Genomic DNA, 18,655 nt, shown 5'->3' with positions numbered 1-18,655 from the left:
CGGTAATTAACAAAGGAGCGTATCCAGCCAAACAGAAGCGCTGCACTTGCAGATAGCAGCTGTATTCTATTTGATGCCCGAAGGACTTTTCGAGAACGGACTTGCAAGCTGTGGTTATATTAGCGCGTTTCACAAGCTTGAAATGTGCGGTTTAACGGCAGTGGGTTCTTCCCTGACCTGGAGTTGGAATCCAAGCAAGTTACAGGAATTTTTTGTGTGAACCTGGTAGCTTTGCTGCTCTGTGATGAGCATGTGATGACTGTTTTGAGCAATGACTTTCTTGCCAGAAGGTTCTGTGTGTTTCGCTGCGTAGGTGACTATCTGATCATATATAACTCACCTGTCGACAACATATAACTTCGGTGATACCGTCACTAACGTTCTATATATATTTGCAATTACTTCAAGGGGCCTCACCTTCACCCATATGTTGCCACTTATAACAGCCTACAGTTCATGCACATAAAACGTGATTGCGCCCCGAAGCATTATTGTTGGCATTACAACTCCGAGTCGAAAAAGAACCCCCTGCCATTTCAAAGGGCGCATTCTAAGCTTGTTAAGCGCGCTAATACAACCATAGCTTGCAATTCTGCTCTCGAAAAATTCTAAGAGCATACAATGGAACAAAGCTTCAATCAGCAAGTGCAGCGCTTCTGTTCAGTTGAATGCCCAAATCTCTTAATTAGCAATGTGTGAAAAAGTCTGCTGCAAAAAATGAAACGTTGTATGAAACAGCAAAATACCGCCAAAATAGACAAACTGCAGGCTGTTCCCTACATTCAATGTGTCTCACATAAAATCAAACAGTGGCTAGACGTTACGTCGTAAAGGTCGACTTCTTGGCTCTGTGTAGGCTTTGCAAACTGTGCGCCTTATTGACACAAACAAAGCAGGATAGGCCACAGTGTTCCATCAAGCACAAGAAGAAATTCCCAGAGTGCTTTTCGGGGGCTGTGTATGCAATTTCCCGGACCTTTCACAGGGTCTATATCGCTCAAAACGATAGGCGTATCACAGAAAGGGCACGCGAACAGAACTGGACTGTGAATGAAAATGCAGGAGGTCACTGAGCCCAAAAGTTTAAAGGCTCCGAGGATAAAAGTGAGGGAAAGAGAAAGATTCCCTGCAAACCGCTCTTCGAAAACATGACCATTGTATTGACGTGGAGGGACAAGATAGAATTGGAAATGTTGGTAGTGTTGTAGATAAGAAAATCCTGTAACAAATGCGTTAGCACCCTCTCTGGTTTCCTTTCACCAGACGAAATTGCTTCTCTCGAGAGTACTTGTAAAACAATGTCTTTTCTCACAGTGCTCGGTCTTCCAGGGATGAAACTGCTCACGAGTTTTAGGCTGTCTTTTAATATTTTATTTCATGGCTTTTTACGCCCGCAATCGCGCCCATCCTGCCTTTTTCATCCTAGTTTCTCCTCTTTTGCATTTCACGTTTTTCACGTCGGCACTTGCACCTTTACTATAGTTGAACATTAGCTTTTATTCCCTACTTTTTCCCCTTACCCCGCTTAATCGTCGAAGGACATATGCATTCCTGTCAATGCACCCTGACTTTGGTTAATTATTGAAGAACATTTTCCTTCCTTTCATCTCTCTCATCCTCTCGTATTGTTACTGTTGTTTGTATATAGGGCAGGGTGCACTTTGCTCAAGTTTTTATGTTGTTCTTTAGCGTGCAGCAGTGTTACACGGCTGTGATCGCACCTCAGTTTTATCTGTGCTTGTGCGAGTCACGAGGCGGTCAGCTACTTGGGTTCCGCTTGATATAGACAGTTTTGTATTTTTCAAGGATAATAAGTTGGCAGTCTTCGCCTGTGGTGTCTTGTGTGTTCCTCGCTGCCTATGTCCTCGTCTTTTGCACAGCTTTAAGCTTTCTGAAACCAAATAGTGACCCCCAAAACAGCATGATGTGTTCAGCGTTTCACATAGCCTCAACTGTGTAGCATAAGGTATTAATGGCTAAGCATAGGCAATGAAACAAGACATTACATGAGACAGGAGTAGTTAGGGATTGTTCTGAAATGATAAAAGATGCTATCAAAATATGAAGAGGGTACTTGGTGACAATACCACTGATAATGGCATTAATCTAAAGGGCTTTATTGTAAGAACCTTTAGGTAAAAGGCTCTTAATGTACGGCGCAGTAGAGTTCATGATGAACGAGAGAAACTTCTGCATTCACAGCACATAATGATACTGAGTGTCTATCAATTTTTTTAATCGGTCTCCAGGTTCAATTTTAGCGTTTCCTATAGGTATAACCTCCTCTGAAGCTAAAGCATTGTGCTCCCTTTTGACAATGTAATAATGTATGTATAATGCGAAATCTCCCTTGAAATTATAATTCAAGGGAAGCCTTCATCGAGGCCCGCGAATAATAAAAGCAGTGAGACCGAAGTAAACACAGCCCAATCTGCATGTCTGTTGATGATTTTAATTAGGGTCATGTTCACTTCAGCTCTTTGTCTGTTTGATATTTTTTCTTGTTTCTATGTATGTTTCTGCCCAGGAATGATTCCAATTTACTTTTTTAAGCATTATGAAGAAGGCCTTAGCATTTATGTGGTTTATTATGACAGCTTTCGCATCTAATCTGCAAACAAAAAGAAGCGTTAGCCTCCGCCAAAGAAGAGCACTAGGAATCGGAGGTGCTTCTTTCCTTTGCGATGTTCCGGTACCCCCTAAAAAAATCGGAACCATATTGGTGCCCTGAACTGCGAAAGAAATGAGGGCTACTAATTATTCCTTAAAAATTTAGCGTCCGTCAGCGGCATCGTGGCTGTAAAAACCAAATATCGAGATACCTGGTCATGCGACCATCCAGTAGAGACCGTGACTACAAGGCGTAGACTAGCCACTCCATCCAGCCACCATCTCTATTACATGAAACCCATTTGAACGAGTTAAGCCCCTGTACTCAGGGAAACGGGGAGTCACTGAACCATATAGAGCTTATAGCCGTGAAATAAATTATAGGGGCGTTTACGATTCTCCCTAATGAGAAAGTTTAGCTCAACTCTGTCGATGTCTCAGGCTCAGTAGTCTCAGTGTTTTGCTTTTTGTGTCATAGGCGCGTCTGGCGACACTATTATTTCGATAGTAGCGTTATTTGAAGAAGAGGGCGATGTGCAGTGTGCAGCGCGAGAGTGTACTGCAGTTTAACACAAGGAGTGATCGGCTGCAGCGATAGCGCAGTGCTCCTGTGCAGCGGCCAGCGTACCTGATCAGTTCGTGTCAATGTTTATTTGTATTTCTTTGTTTATTTATTGTTTCCCTTCAATACCTCGTCGCGGGGACGCGCTACACCCAGAAACGGGCGCTTAATTGCTGCGCTGCAAAAGGATAAATGTACCCCCTTCCCCTGCTTATTTGCGGTGTGAATGAATGAATGAAAAATGAAAAACTTTATTGTACAACAAGTGTTCTTTATCGAAGAGTAGGTGGAGCCCTCAGTCCAGGGCCCCAGCGGCCTTTGCAGTCTTGCAAGCCCTGCCGATCAGCTTGAGCTGCTCTTCAGGCTTCGAGCTGGACAGCGCAGCCTCCCACTGCTCCGGTGTTGGTGTGTTGTTTATCGGCACTGCCTGCATTTTCTGACAGGCCCATGTAACGTGGTAAAGCGTTGGGTGTTCACCGCATAGCGGGCATTTGTTGGCATATGTGGAAGGATAAATTTTGCTGAGTAAACTCAGATTGGGGTATGTATTAGTCTGCAGTTGTCTCCAGGCAACCGACTGCTCTCTACTAAGGTCTTTGTGGGGAGGAGGGTAGGCCCTACGGAGGGCTCGTTGGTGTTCTAAGATGGCTCCATACCGTCTAGTGACTGCGTCCAGTTCCCCTTCGGTGCGCTTCCCGGTTGGCGTATCCTCGGGCATTGGCGTCCGCACATTGGTTCCCTTTGACAGCCTCATGGCCTGGTGTCCACGTGATGAAGCAACTCGTAAAAGTGATCGTCCTCGCCTTGAGTATGTGAATGGCTGCAGTGGATATGCGTCCACTGCTGTATCTTCTGCACGCCTCTTGCGGGTCTGTAATGATGTGTGCATGGGGCTCGTCACTCTGCTGGGTGATGGCGAGTGCAATTGCTGCTTCCTCAGCCTCGAGGATGTTGTTGGTTTTTATCGAAGCGCAGTTGATTTCCCTGAGCTGGTGATCCACCACGCTGGCTACCGAGCCGTATCGGTGTCTGTATGTTGTTGCGTCAACGTATAATACGTCTTTTGCCCCGGCGAAGCTTCTTTCGTGGAATTCAGATCTTGCCTTTCTTCTCGCCTTATGTATATCGGGATGCATGTTTTTAGGAATCGGGCTGATCTCAATGATCCTCCTGATTTCATTTGGAACGCTCTCTGTGCTATTGATTTCTTTCAAAGCGTCCCTCATGCCGAGCAACCGCAGCGTGTTTCGGCCTGTTGCGGACAGTACCAGTCTTGTTTTCTGCGCGAGAAGGTGGGCCTCGATATGTTCTTGTACTGTGTTGTTTATGCCCAGTTTAAGGAATTTCTCCGTCGAAATGCTGACCGGCAGTCCGAGAGCGCATTTGTATGCTTTTCTAAGAATTGCCTCTAACTGCTCCTTTTCTTGCTCGAGCGGTGTTTGGTAGGGGACGCCGTATAAGATCCTACTGACCACGAGGGCCTGTACTAGCCTACATGTGTCTTCCTCCTTCATACCTCTTCTTCTGTTGGAAATTCTTGCAATCATCCTGGTGATCTGTGCTGTGGTATTTGCTAGCTGTCTGACCGTGTGATCAATACGACGGTTGCTTTGGATCCACATGCCGAGGATCTTAACTTTCGATACTTCCGGAACCTTCGTTTCCCCTATGTAGATATCTATGGAGTTTTGCAGATCATACCCTTGTCTGTAGACTCTGAGCACCTCGGATTTTTCAGGGGAGCATGCGAGTCCACAGTGTCGGGCGTATGCGTTGAACGTGTCTGCTGCTCGCTGAAGAAGCTCTTGTTTTTCTCCTAAGGATCCCCTTGTCACCCAGATTGTGACATCATCTGCGTAGATGGCATGCCTGATTCCTTCAATTTCTTCAAGCGCCCTTGCTAAACCAATCATTGCAATATTAAAAAGCATAGGTGACAACACAGAGCCTTCCGGTGTTCCTTTTTCGGGGTTTTGAAGGTGTCAGTCCTGATGCCTCCTATTCCAATGGTAGCGGTTCGGTTAGTCAGAAAGGCTTTCACATAGTTGAATATTCTCTGCCCACAACCCAGTTTGCTAAGCCCCTCCAGCACAGCCCTATGACTGACGTTGTCGAAGGCCGCTTTAAGATCGAGAGCGAGCAAGATGTTTTCTCCATATTTTGGAACGGTAGTAAGCACCTCCTCCTTGATCTGCAGGAGAACGTCTTGTGTCGATAGGTATTTTCGAAATCCAAACATAGTGTGCGGCATGAGTTCGTTGTCCTCAAGGTGGGTCTGCAACCTGTGATGCACAACTCTCTCGTACACTTTTCCCAAGCATGATGTTAAGGAAATTGGTCTAAGATTTTCCAGGTTTGGAGTCTTTCCGGACTTCGGAATCATTACTATTTCCGCATGTCGCCAGTCGTCCGGGAGGGTCCCCTGTTCCCAGTGTTTATTGACGAATTCTGTGAATCTTTTGATTGAATTGTCATCCAAATTTCTTACCATGGCATTAGTGATGCCATCCCTCCCTGGTGTTGTGTTCTTTGTGGCGGACATCACAGCGTGTCTGACTTCTTGTATGGTAAGGGGTTCGTCCAGAGCGGGATTCGCTTTGCCCGTGTATGCCAAGCTGCTGTCGGCGTGTGTTGCATTGCCGATATAACGCTGTTTGATGTTCTGTAGTAGTTCCTCGTCAGTGCCTTGGAAGTGGTGCGCGATCCTTTGGGTCGTCTTACGAGTTTCGGATTTTGTCGTGGTTGAGTCTATGAGAGCCCTTAGCAAAATGGCGCATACTCTACAAGAACAACAGCGTCTCGCTGCAGTCCACTGAGTGAGACGCACGGCTCCGAAGTGACCCAGTGATTCCGCGCCAAGCGGTTCGGGAAAGCGGCAATGGGTTGACAACAAAGCTTTCGCAAAGCACACTTCACAATTTCCGAAGTGTCTTCGGTATTTTAGAGCGGAGCTCTTTGGCTCCTGTTTCTGAGTTTCGCGGCGCAACCGTAGCCGTTGCCGTCGCCGTTATTCGTTGTATCCAGCAGTGAATACCTTAGTCGCGATTTAAGCTGCGAAACCAATGGAGCACGAGCTTCGGAAGCAAAGGAAAGGCGCATCACTGCCATCTTGGAACAGTGGACACAATCGTGCTTTAAAGGAGGTAGTAGTGACAGTGTGCGCTGCATGCGCTGGCACTGACAACGTTGAGTCATCTTAAGGAAAGGAAGTTCGCATAACTCCCTCCCTTAGTTAGTGGAGGCCTGAATCGCGCTTATAGGTACGTGGAGTGATGAGAGAGACAGAGATCTGGGCTGCAGGCATTCACATCGTTGTGACAGAAACGCGGCGCTAAAGCCATAAGCCGTCGGCGTTCATAGCTATGTTGAACAGGAGCTATAAACGCCGTCGGCCTATGGCTTCAGCGCAGCGTTTCTGTCACAAAGATGTCAATGCCTGGAGCCCAAATCTCTCTCTCTCATCCCCTCACGTACCTGTCAGCGCGATTCAGGCGTCCACAGACGAAGGAAGCCAGTTATGGGAATTTCCTTTCCTTAAAATGACCCAACATTGTCAGTGCCAGCGAATGCAGCGCACATCTCCCACTCCTGGCCACCAGGGCTTACAAGATAATGAGGCCGCTGACGCGGCTTCCCGAGCACTTACTCACAGGGCTCCCCATCCCAGCTCTTCTGGCTCGGAGACTAACCAGCCGCTGCTGCGATTCAGGGAAATATTAACACATTATAGCGACAACCGCCGCCATTTCCCGGCCCCTGCAACAGGGCTGAGTAAGACGGAGGAGCGAACTTTAAGGCGCCTGCAGACAGGTGCTCTGCTCTGTCCTGAAATAATAAAACATTACGATCCTAACACGGATGGCGATGCCCACACTGTGGGGAGACCTGTGATATCTTCCACATGGTGTGGGCATGTCCTCAAAATCCCCACCTCCCCCATTCCCCTACCCCTTCCAGAGAGGCATCGGAGACTGCCCTCCTCAAGTGTTCCTCGCTTGAGTCCCAAAGGGCTCTGGAGAAACGGGCTAGAGACGGGGCATTGTCATGCGGTGTCCCGGACTAGGGACGCCGACCATGTAGCGGGCCACTGTGGCTCCCAAACTGTCTTTCAGTGATTAAAAGTTTTCACCACCACCGCATCTCCCACTACCACCTCCTAGCTTAAATCACGATTGTGTCCACTGTTCCAAGACTCAACCCCTGGGGAGGACCAAATCACAAATGTCATGCTCAGAAATCTCGATGACCGTTCAATTTCCCTTCTCACCGACTACTTCAATGAGTGCTGGGAAATGGGGGGCTACCTGCTGAATGGAAGCACGGGAGAATAATTCACACGCTATCCTCAATGACATGTTACATCACACCAGAGCAATCCTGGCAGTCGACCTCACCAAAGCATTCGACAAAGTTACGCACAGCGCCATCCTGCAGGGCATCCAAGAGCTGCAGTTGGGGCCTAAGACCTACAACTATATCCGGGCCTTCTTAAACGGTCGCACAGCCTCACTGCATATAGATGATATACAGACCCCCCCCTTCACGCTTGGTAACATTGGTACCCCGCAAGGGGCGGTGTTATCTCCCTTCCTCTTCAACCTCATCCTCATCCCCCTGGCCAAGGCTCTCAGCCGCATCCCGCACTTAGGACACACACTTTACGCGGATGATATAACGGTTTGGACCACATACGGCTCGGATGGCGACATAGAATCGACCCTTCAGGAAGCCGCTACAACTATCGCTACTCACGCGGCAAACATTGGGCTTGAATGCTCCCCCACAAAGTCAGCACTCCTAATAATCCGCCCGCGGCGCGTCCCTACCTCCCCCATCACGATCTACCAGCATGACACTCCCATACCGCAAACACCTACCCTCCGCATCCTTGGCCTGCATTTACAGGACACGGAGAAAAACAACCTTAAGCTGAAAGCACTAAAACAGTCCACTTACTCCGTCATCCATCTTCTTAGAAGGGTTTCACATTCACGAACCGGCCTAGGCGAAGCCGACAATCTCAAGGTGCTGCATGCCTTTGTGCTTAGCCGCATTCTTTACGCCACTCCTTACCTGAACCTCTCCTGTTCGGATAAAGACAAGATCAATGCTCTTATCCGCATGGCTACCAAAGCAGCGCTAAACCTACCAAAGAGCACTAGCACGGACAGACTCTTCAAATTAGGAATGCACAACACTATACAAGAACTTATAGATGCACATCGCTACACACAGTACCTTCGTCTGGCTGGCACGGAAACTGGAGGATATATACTGGATTCTCTGGGAATTCGCATACCGGCACACACGACAGACTTCATCTGTCTCCCTCGAGCCATACACACCGCGCTTATCCTGAAACCCCTTCCTAAGAATGTCCACCCTGAATACCATCAATCCGGCCGAGTCGCGCGAGCCAAAGCTCTCCATAAAGAATATGGCACTTCAGAGGATGTGCGCTGGGTGGACGCCGCGTGTGGTCCAGACCGTTCAGTGGCTGTGGCTTACCATCCAGCAGCCCCCCCATTTACCCATTTCATAGACCCACCTTGTACCCCGGAAGAAGCAGAGGAAGCAGCTATAGCAATAGCCATTGCCCAAACCAATGCGGCTTATATACTAAGCGATTCCAAAACAGCCATTCTTAACTTCGCCCGCGGACGCGTCCATCCCCCCGCGTGGCAGATATTGAGAATGTGCACCCTAAATCCCGATAGGCGTATTGAGCTCGTGTGGGTGCCGGCTCACTCTGGCAATCCCGGAAATGAGGCCGCCGATAACATAGCCCGAGGACTTATTTGCCGGGCAAATGGCGACCCCAGCCGGGATTTCTCGAGGGAGCGGGCACACACGTTCTCAGAACTAACTCAACAAGCACGCCTTGCCCGTCGACTCTATCCCCACCCCCGCCTATCCCACCCCCAACAAATCCTCTGGAGGCGGCTCCAGACCCGAACTCTTCCTACCCCTCAGCGTCTCTCCTACTTCCGCCATGTTTCCCCAGAGTGCACTCTCTGCGGAGAACCGCACGCCACCCTGGACCACATCCTCTTCGGCTGCCCTGCCGATCCTCCCCCGCAGGGACAGCCCGCCATCGGTACATGGAAGGAATGGGAGGCCCTCCTTGCGTCGCAGGACCCGGACGCGCAACTTCGCTGTGTGAACCGGGGTGTCAGTGCCATGGCCCTACGTGGCCTGGACACATGCGCGTAATGTGAGGGCTGTGCGGTGGCCCTGAGACCTTGTACGGTCCAAACTCACTTGCTTAATAAAGTTTTCCATCCGTCCATCCATCCATGTTCCAAGAGGGCAGGTATGCGCTTACCTTTCCTTTCCAAACTGCTGCTCCATTGGTTTCGCAGCTTAAACCGCGACTAAGGTGTCTACTGCTGGCTACAACGGACAACGGCAACGGCTTCGGCGACGCAGTGAAACTCAGAAACGGGAGCCAAGGACCTGCGCTCTAAATCACCGAAGACACTGGAAATTCTAACCTATGCTTGGCGAAAGCCTTCTGGACAACCCACTGCCACTTTCCCGAACCGATTGGCGCGGAATCACTTGGCAACTTCAGAGCAATGCGTCTCCCTCACTCGACTGGAACAAGACGTCTTGCGAAGGAGTGGTGGTCTGGGCGACCGAAGGGAGGCTTGAGGACATGGAAGACCGCCTTCATTTGGCCGCTTCCATAGTCGATGCGTATGCTATTCACTGTGAGCTCCAATGTGCTCCAGCGAAATCAGAGCTTCTGCATGTCTGAGCGAACCCAAACGATAGGACAGCAGTACACATTTTGTCACGAGGTCCAGTTAGAGAGCTGAGGAGCCCCGTATTCTGGGCCTTTTCATTCATCACAGACTCAAACCGGACTCCACTATTGTCCAACTCAAGAGAGTAGGCGAAATGGTAGGGCACATGATCCGCCGCCTTTCCAGCAAGTGGGGCGGTCTGCGGGTCAGGGACGCGCTTCGGCTCGTCTATGCCTTCGTGACTAGCCGGATACTTTACGCCGTGATATAACTCCGCACTACTAAGCAAGACCATGCGCGAATAGACGCCATCAACCGCAAGGCAACTAAGCGAGCGCCGGATCTCCCGGTGGCTACCTCTAATACCGAAATCGAGGCATTACGGGTGCTAAACTCCTACCAGGAGCTGCGGGAGGCGCACCTCGTGAACCAATACAGGCAGCTCATGCAGACGGCACCTGGGCGCCGCCTGCTAAACCGCTTACACATCCAACATGACTGCACTCCACAGGAGGCAGAGCGTATCCCAGAACTGTGGTGCCACATTCTCTGGATCTCCCCGCTCCCCCGTAACATGGACACAGACAAGCACGAAAACAGACAACAAACGCAGGCTCGGGCTCTTGAGAGACAACACGGCTACCAACCCGGCGTAAACTATGTAGACGTAGCAGGGCCAACGCCCACGGGATTTTACAGAGCCGCTGGCGTTCACCAGAAAATGCACATTGATAGACTCTCCTTTCGAGCCCCGAATTTAATGCGAGCCGAAGAAGTAGCGATAGGGCTTGCTGCCGCCCACGCCAATTCGAGCATCATCATCACAGACTCCCGAAAAGCATGTGATCATTACTTGGCAGGGGAGATCTCTCCCTTAGCTGCCTGTATTCTAAGATCGACTGACACCACTCCAACACTGAAAAGAATCATTTGGGCTCCTAGCAACCTGGGCTTACGAGGTAATGAAGGCGCTGACGCGGCTGCCGGAGCGCTTACTCACCGGGCTCCCCATCCGAGCTCTTCTGGCTTTGAGACTAACCAGCCGCTGCTACGAGTCAGGGAAATAACAACGCATTATAGCGACAACCACCGCCTCTTCCAGGCCCTTCCAAAAAGGCTTAGTAAGACGGAGGAGCGAAGTTTAAGGCGCCTGCAGACAGGTACTCTACTCTGTCCTGGAATCACCATACATTATGATCCTAACACGGATGGGCGATGCCCGCACTGTGGGGGGTAGTGGTGAAAACATTTATTTGGAAGGAACAGGAGGTATGTTTGGATCAGCCCGTAAGGAATCGATCCTTAGAAACACTAGGCGGAGGTCCCTAGTATGGGACCCCGGTGGCGGTGGCCGCCGCCCGGACTCGCCCGACTAACGCTTGTTGGGCTATAAGTCGTGACAGCTAAGCAGGGTCCCCTCCCAGTCTTGCAGGGTTGGTTTGGGGTTGGACGGAATGGCCGGGTTGGATGGGCAGGCCCACACCATGTGATAGGAGTCCGAAAACACCGCACTACAGTGCGGGCAGCTGCAGTTAAAGGAGGTGTCAAAATGTTTTAAAGCTGTCGAGCACAGAATTGTATTGGTGAGAAGGCGTAGAAGGAGCCGCTCATCGGCCTCCTTCAGGCCTTTACATGGGCTAGGGTAAAGGCGATGACTGTCTCGATAGTAGGTTGTAACATCTTTGAAGGTATACATTGGATTAAGATCGGGGTTTTGATCGGGTGGGGAGGATAAAACAGCCCTGTGAAAGAGCGCGCGAGTGGCGGCGTCTGCTGCCTCTTTTCCTGGCAACCCCTGATGAGCAGGGGAACATAGTGTTACGAAGAAGACGACGGTGACAGTTGCGTGGGACAGAGCGCTCGCGCTGGCCACTAAATCATCTTTTGTTAATGGTTGGTCACGCCTCATTCTTCGGCTGGCCGCCACGTTACATTTGGTGTGAGGCGCTGGGGTACCTTCATCGCCATCCTGGTCCCGGAGCTTCGGTGTCCTCCGCCTGCAGTGGACGTCGTCCGTGAGTACCTGGTCCGCTCTGCCCGGCCGTGCCCCAGCTCACCCGAACTGAACCTACCTCGCCGCCAACCCCAGCCCCGTCCCCCGCCTGGACCACAGGACACGATGCACTGATGCCAGGGACCTTAAAGACCCGACCGCCCCAAGACCAACCCAAGACCGACACAAGACTCAAGGCTCACACGTGAAGACACCACCCCTCCCCCCCGCCCCTGCCGTCCGTTGCGTGCAAAGGACCTCGGCCGTCAGCTCCTGGCACCATACGGCCCGGGTGCTTCGTGGACCGGGACTCATCTGCAATGTTACGAAGAAGACGATGCTGGCAGTGGCGCGGGACGGAGCGCTCGCGCTAGCCCAGCGGCCATTAAATCATCTCTTGTTCATGGTTCATCGCGCCTGATTCTTCGGCTGGCCGCCAGGTTTCAATGTAATGTAACGGTGTGCGGGATCCGTATCACGTACGTAATTTGGGTAGATTCGAAAGGTTACGAAGGGAGTGCAGCCTTGGCCGCCATTCCAACAGGGCCCTAGCGAGTCGGTGATTATGTATTTTGAATTGCAATGTGAGGCCCCGTGAGCAATCGCGACCTCTTATGCTTGTGTACACTACGGGCTCTGAAGGTGAGGCCGTTAAATATGTTGCTGTTGTGAACTACCGCGACCCTTTCCCATCCCCCATGGTGAGGACTGGAGGCGTCCACGTAGTATACACCTGATTTGTTGCCACAATGCTAGAGCTTCCGGTCGTACCAGGCGCCCACCATTATGGTCTTCGTGTGACATGGTGGCTGGAAGAGGTCGCGCGTGGAGGGCACGTCTCCACTCTTCTGGAATATGAAACCTGTCTTCCATGGGAGCGGTGTGTTGGATATGGAGTTCAGCAAGAAGGCGGCGACCCGACTCCGTTAGCGACAAATGCGTGTACCGGTTTGTAAGGTGCGCCTCCCGGAGCTCCCGGAAAGTATTCACCACCCCAGAGCCATAAGCCGGCTGTTTGAAGTAGTGACGGGAAGGCCAAGGGCACGCTTAATAATTTTGCGAAGGATGACCTGAAGCGCATCCTACTCCTGTGTTCGTAGGTGCAGATAATGAGTCGAGTAGAGAATTCGACTGGTTACAAAGGCGTTTGCCAGCCGCAAGGCATCCTTACTTCGTAACCCCCCGGCATTTGTTGGAAACCCGGCGGACCATGCGGCCCACCTTATGGCGTTTGGCCAATGTAGTGTCTGGCCGTCTGTGTTTGTGGATGTAGAGTCTGAGTACCCGCATCACATCACCTTCGCGTATGGAACCACTCCCAAGAGAAAGAGATATTTTAGTTGTGCACTTTTGAGAGGGAGGTGCACAAATTCCGATTTTTGTGGGAAACATTGAAGACCGCAGCGGCGGGCGTAGCGGTCTACTATCACCGCCGCTGCTTGCAGGCTGGTGTCAATGTCCCCTGTGCAGCCCTGCATGGCCCATAGGGTAATGTCATCGGCATACAGAATGTGCTGCATGCCGTCGACTTCACTCAGCTGGGCCGGCAGGTGCATGATAGCCAGATTGAAGAGCACCGGGGAAAGCACCGCGCTTTGGGGGGTTCAACGTTAGGTGAGATAAACTAATCATGCGTTATGAAGAAGACACATAGCTGCATGCTCTGCGCGCGAAGTTTGCGGGACTGATGATTGTTGCAATGCCAGCGGGAAGGCTATTCCTGTCCGCTGCGGTGCGAGAAAAAAATAAGCTGCGAAGGTGACGGTGCTTGCACGAGGACAGCTAATCTGGAGTTGATGGAGAGTGTGGTGAGGAATGCTTGCCGGAGGGACCATATAGGGTGCAGTTCGTATATGGCTGTAAAATAAATTGTGAAATAATAAAAGACTGCCTGTGCGGCGGCGCAGCTCGAGTGGCTGTATGCCTGAAAGCGATTTCAGATACGTAACACTCGTGCTGTATTGGTATGAAGAATGAATAAGTCTGACGGCGCGGTTTTGCGAAACTTCTAATGCGTTGGTCAGATAAGCTTTATGTGGGTGCCAAGCAGGTGATGCGTATTCTAATTTCGATTTCGCAAGTGCTTCGTAAGTGAATAACTTAACATGCGTGGGCACACAGCGAAGATGAAGTTTTAGACAACCAAGGAATTTTTTAGCTGAAGAAATAATGTTAGTTATATGGGTTTTCCAGGAGAGGTCAGCACTCAAGGTTACGCTTAAGTATTTGTATGATTCTGCTGGCAGCACGGGAACGAAGTCAGTATGCTAGAAGGGCACCAGCGGGTTACGGCGGCGATGAAGAAAGAGTACGTTGGGTTTGTGAGCGTTAAGCTCCATTAGTAAAATTTAACACCAATTTTACACCGAGAACCCACTGAGGAGGACAAGGGCAGAAAAGCCACATTATTTCAAGAGCAGACAAAATGGAAATGATTGAAAATGGTAAATCATTAGAAAGTCCGCCTGGCTTAGGTTAGTGAGTATGATCTCGTGTGTTACATTGTCAAATGCCCCTTTAAGATAGAAGGCGAGCACTACCCGGTCATTATGGGGTATTCAAGATGGTCAAGCACTTCCCGGTTGATTTGCAGGAGGACATTCTGTGCGGATCTGTGTGTGCGGAATCCGAAAATGGTGCTCGCAAAGACATGTTTGTGTTCAAGATAAGCAGAAAACCTATCGCGCATCATCGTCTCCATTAGTTTGCCCACACCGGTCGTGAGAGAGATGGGGCGGAGGTTATCTTTTTCAATTGGTTTGCCTGCTTTAGGCATAAAAGTGACCAGTGCCGTTTTTCAGTCGACTGGCAGAGGGGCGTCCTCGCGCCAAATCGCATTGACGTATTCGAGGAGGGACTTGTATGCTAATTCGGGCAGGTTTGTGAAAAGCTTGACGGTGGCCTTATGCCTTCCTGGCGCAGTACCCCGTTTCATTTTGGCGAGAGCCGCCCGGAAATCTAGGACCTGGAAAGGTTGATCTAGCTGCGTGTTCTGTTTGCCTGCATAAGATTACGCATATCCAAGGGGGTCTAGGGGCGTACACAGATACTGGTCCCGAAGTTTTTGTGCCAGTTCATTCGTATTGCGGGAAAAGCGTGCATGGCTCGCTGCAAATGCTTTTGTGGTTCAGTGGGTGTTTCGGTTGGATCGACTACGGCACGAAAGACACGCCATGTGCTGCGGCTGGACATTTGTCGCGCGGAAGCGTTGCATTTATCCGCCCAGTTGGATTCGGCGAGTTGGGCCGCGTACTCTACCGCTTTCTGGGTAAGCTCAGCAATTCGAGCTTTAAGCTTTCTGTTGTCTTTTTGGCGCCCGCAATGGAGAGCGAGACTGTGGCGGGCTTCGCAGAGGTGTCCGCGCCCGCGACCGCCTCTCAGAGCTGGATCTGAGTTTCATGCGAGCAAAGGTGTGTCAGCAGCTGTTAGGACCATGCTGGGTAGCTGTGCTCGGAAATTGGGTATTATCAAGTGAGTCAAAATTTTGCCTGAATTTCTTTCAATCTCGGATATGGGCTTGTTTTCTGGGGCGCTTGAGGGGGGATGTGCGTAGTGTAGTTTTAAGGAAGCAGTGGTCGCTACCGAGGTTCTCGTCAGTGTTGAACCAGTCTGCGTGTCGTATGTTGCGAGTGAAGTCCGGGCACATATCCCGTGTTACGGAAATTCCCAGCCGAGTTGGGTGGACAGGGTCCGTGTCGAGGGTGAGACCCAACATGGACGCAAGCTCCGGCAGCTTACGCCCGCGAGACTCCTCCTAGCGATACCCCCACAGCTGACTGGGAGCGTTAAAGTACCCCAGAATCAGCAGGGGATCACGACCCGCTACTCTTAGAGCGCGGCTAAAGAAGTCCGAAAAGTCACTCGCTTAAGTTTGGGAGAGCAGTACACTTTGAGTATATGCAACGGTGGGCCCTGCGGCGGAGTGGTAGGAGCGTCACCATTACATAAGAATACTCGAGCTGGAGGTCGAGGTGCACTAAGTTGGCTTTGTAGTCTTAATGAACGAGAAGGCAAAACGCGGGATCCTGTTGGAACGTCGAGTAATTTGAAAATGTGGCGCGCAGGCCTGGCTCCTAGAGGGCAACCACGGCTGATAGCGACTCGATCGTTTCAAGGTAGAGGTGGAAATTGGCCCGATTAGTGCGGTCCTCAAAGCCTCTACAGTTCCACTGTGTCATTGAACTTGACACGGTCGAATTAGAGATGGCGCAACTCATTTGATTAAGGTGTCTCGCCATGATTGAAAAATTTTAGGGAGGAGGAGGAAGGAGTGGCTGCCAAAGAGCCCGCTACTTGCACCATCAAGAGGGCAGTGACGGAAGGAGCGGGGCATCTGTCCTCATTGTTCGAATCAATGATCAGACGGTTGGGTTTTGAAGGACGGGATACATCCCTAATGGGCCCCGTCCGACGGAGGAGGCAGGGGTTGTTGCAGGGAGGCAGACTACCGCGAGGACGGCAGTTATGACCTTGGTGAATATCTAGTTCATGGCGGTCTGGATTATAGATCGTAATTTAGAGGTTAAGCGCTCTTCCATCGCGGAGATGGCTGTCACGAGGGCAGGCGAGAGCTCCGTGTCGCTCTCCATTGCGTCCGAGTTCTGCGGGCTCGGAGCGGTGGACCCCAATTTTGATTCTAAATTTTGAAATTTGTTGAGCAAACGCTCATTCTCTGCCGGGAGCACTTCGATCTGCTTTTTGTATTTCGCGTCGAGCGCGGAGACTGTTAGTGGTAAGGAATGGGGATGGGAGGAGGAGGAGGCGACCTCATTCCAGCTGCTCACCTGTTGTTTGCTGCCTTGGAGCACTGATGCTCGGGCGCCGGCAGTGCCATTTGCCTTGAGGGCCGGGAAGTGGTCAGCTTTCTTCCCGCTGGGCGGTGCTTCATGGCGGGCCCAAATCTTAGATTGAGGCCCCCCATATAGCGCTGCAGCGCGCGCAGCAGCGTTTTGCCGTGCTGAGTGTCCTACCAATGTGGCGTTCGTTTTCTTGATATAGTTCCGCTTGCGGGAGCTGCGTGCGAGGAGCTGGAAAAGCATGTTTTCAATGGGCGCAGAATCCTGGCTATCAGGCGTTGTACTTGCCGGAACCTCGGACCAGGCCTTGGTGTCAGGGTCGTAGCCGCGTTGAACGTTTAGGGATACCATGTTGCTGCGGGTAACTCACGGCCGCGCTCCGGCGTAGGCAGCAAGCCTGGCGCCATCGCCACGATACGCAAGTGATGATCGGCCCTAGAAGGTCCAAATATAATCCCATTTGGGTGCTGGTGGTATCCTCAGGTAGCTAGCAACTTCACAAAGACAGACGCGGCTGTTTTGATGGGGTTCTTGGCGGGATTCCGTGGCTGCAGCCAAAATTTGGCGGAGCCGATGCGCTGCACGTCCTTTCGCTCCGCGCGCTCACAGCTCCCTCCGCACTGTGGAGAGACCTGTGATATCTTCCACACGGTGTGGGCCTGTACTCAAAATCTCCACCTCCCCCCTTCGCCTACCCCTTCCCGAGAAGCATGGGAGGCTGCCCTCCTCAACTGCTCCTCGCTTGAGTCCCAAAGGGCACTGGTGAAACGGGGGAGAGACGGGGCCTCGTGATACGGTGTCCCGGACTAGTGACGCCGAACATGAGGCGGGGCCGCTGTGTAGCTCCCAAACTCTGTTTCTCCGAATAAATGTTTTCACCACCACCGGCGTTCATCGTGTTCTTTGCCGTTGGCGTTGAAAACGTTTTGCACTCCGATCATTTTGAGGAAAGCAAGTGCGCCTAACTGGCTCCCTGGTTGAATGGACACCTGAATCGTGCTAATAGGTACTTACGCGTGGTGATGAGAGAGATATGGGCTGCATGCGTTAGTACTGACAACGGTCAGCGCTAACCTGCCCGGGTGGCAAGGTGGATGGATGGAAACAACTGGCTGGATGGAAACAACTGACCTAGGAGTCCACGGGCTTGTGCTTCACGTAAAGCCTGATCCACCAGCCATTTCTGGCCTGCGGGCTGAGCGGTGCGTAAAGCAGCCTCCCAAGAAGAATGAGTGGGATTGGGAAGGTGGGGTACTGCCTTTGGGGAAGGACATTCCCAAAGGTAGTGGAAAAGTGTGGATCAGGGCACGCCACAGGTGGTACAAACAGGAGGCAAGGTTGGGTGAAAGCATCAGAGACGGTGGGGACAAATAAAACAGCCTGTCTGTAATTGTCGCCATGTGGCGCTGGATGAGGGCGACAAGCTACTGTGGGGTGGTGGCAGTGTCATGCGGCTGAGTTTGTAGAATGCTGTGATTTGATGATATTGATACGTGGCGGCTAGAAGCAGCAGTAGAAACAGCAGAGGTAACCTGCTACGCAAGGGACCGCCGGCTTGGAGTAGTCTCTCAGCACACAAGCGCGCACCTCAGTGTCGTCCTCGTTACAAACCACTTCGCCGTCCTCCCAGCGTCCGTAGCATGACCCCCCCCCCCCCCCCCATCGCGGCAAAACCACCATCCCGGTGCGCACTACACCGGCCAGCTATACTGCGAGTTGTAAGGTTTGAGGCGGGACACATGGACGATGTCGGTGCGGGGTGCAGCTGCCGGGGATGGCGGATGTGGCGGGGTGATCTCGTACGTCACTGCGGTCACCGGACGTACGACCCGATAAGGGCCGCCCCGCCGCGGTGGCTCAGTGGTTACGGCGCTCGGCTGCTGACCCGAAAGACGCGGGTTCCATCCCGGCCGCGGCGGCTGAATTTCTTGAAGGCGAAATTCTA

At 51.5% G+C, this 18,655-nt stretch overlaps 1 protein-coding gene and 1 pseudogene across 1 annotated transcript in view; one reads left to right on the top strand and one right to left on the bottom strand.

The window, feature by feature from the left end:
• LOC149361470 (uncharacterized) overlaps positions 1-18,655 on the bottom strand; it is a 441,205-nt gene that overhangs the window by 106,955 nt on the left and 315,595 nt on the right. The gene's annotated exons all lie outside the window — the stretch shown is intronic.
• LOC149361474 (uncharacterized) lies at positions 7,510-17,520 on the top strand (annotated as a pseudogene).

This window comes from Amblyomma mixtum, chromosome 2 (assembly GCF_055824585.1).
Source record: "Amblyomma mixtum isolate Tamu chromosome 2, ASM5582458v1, whole genome shotgun sequence".
Lineage (NCBI taxonomy): Eukaryota > Metazoa > Arthropoda > Arachnida > Ixodida > Ixodidae > Amblyomma > Amblyomma mixtum.
This window is presented reverse-complemented; position numbering and strand designations above follow the sequence as displayed.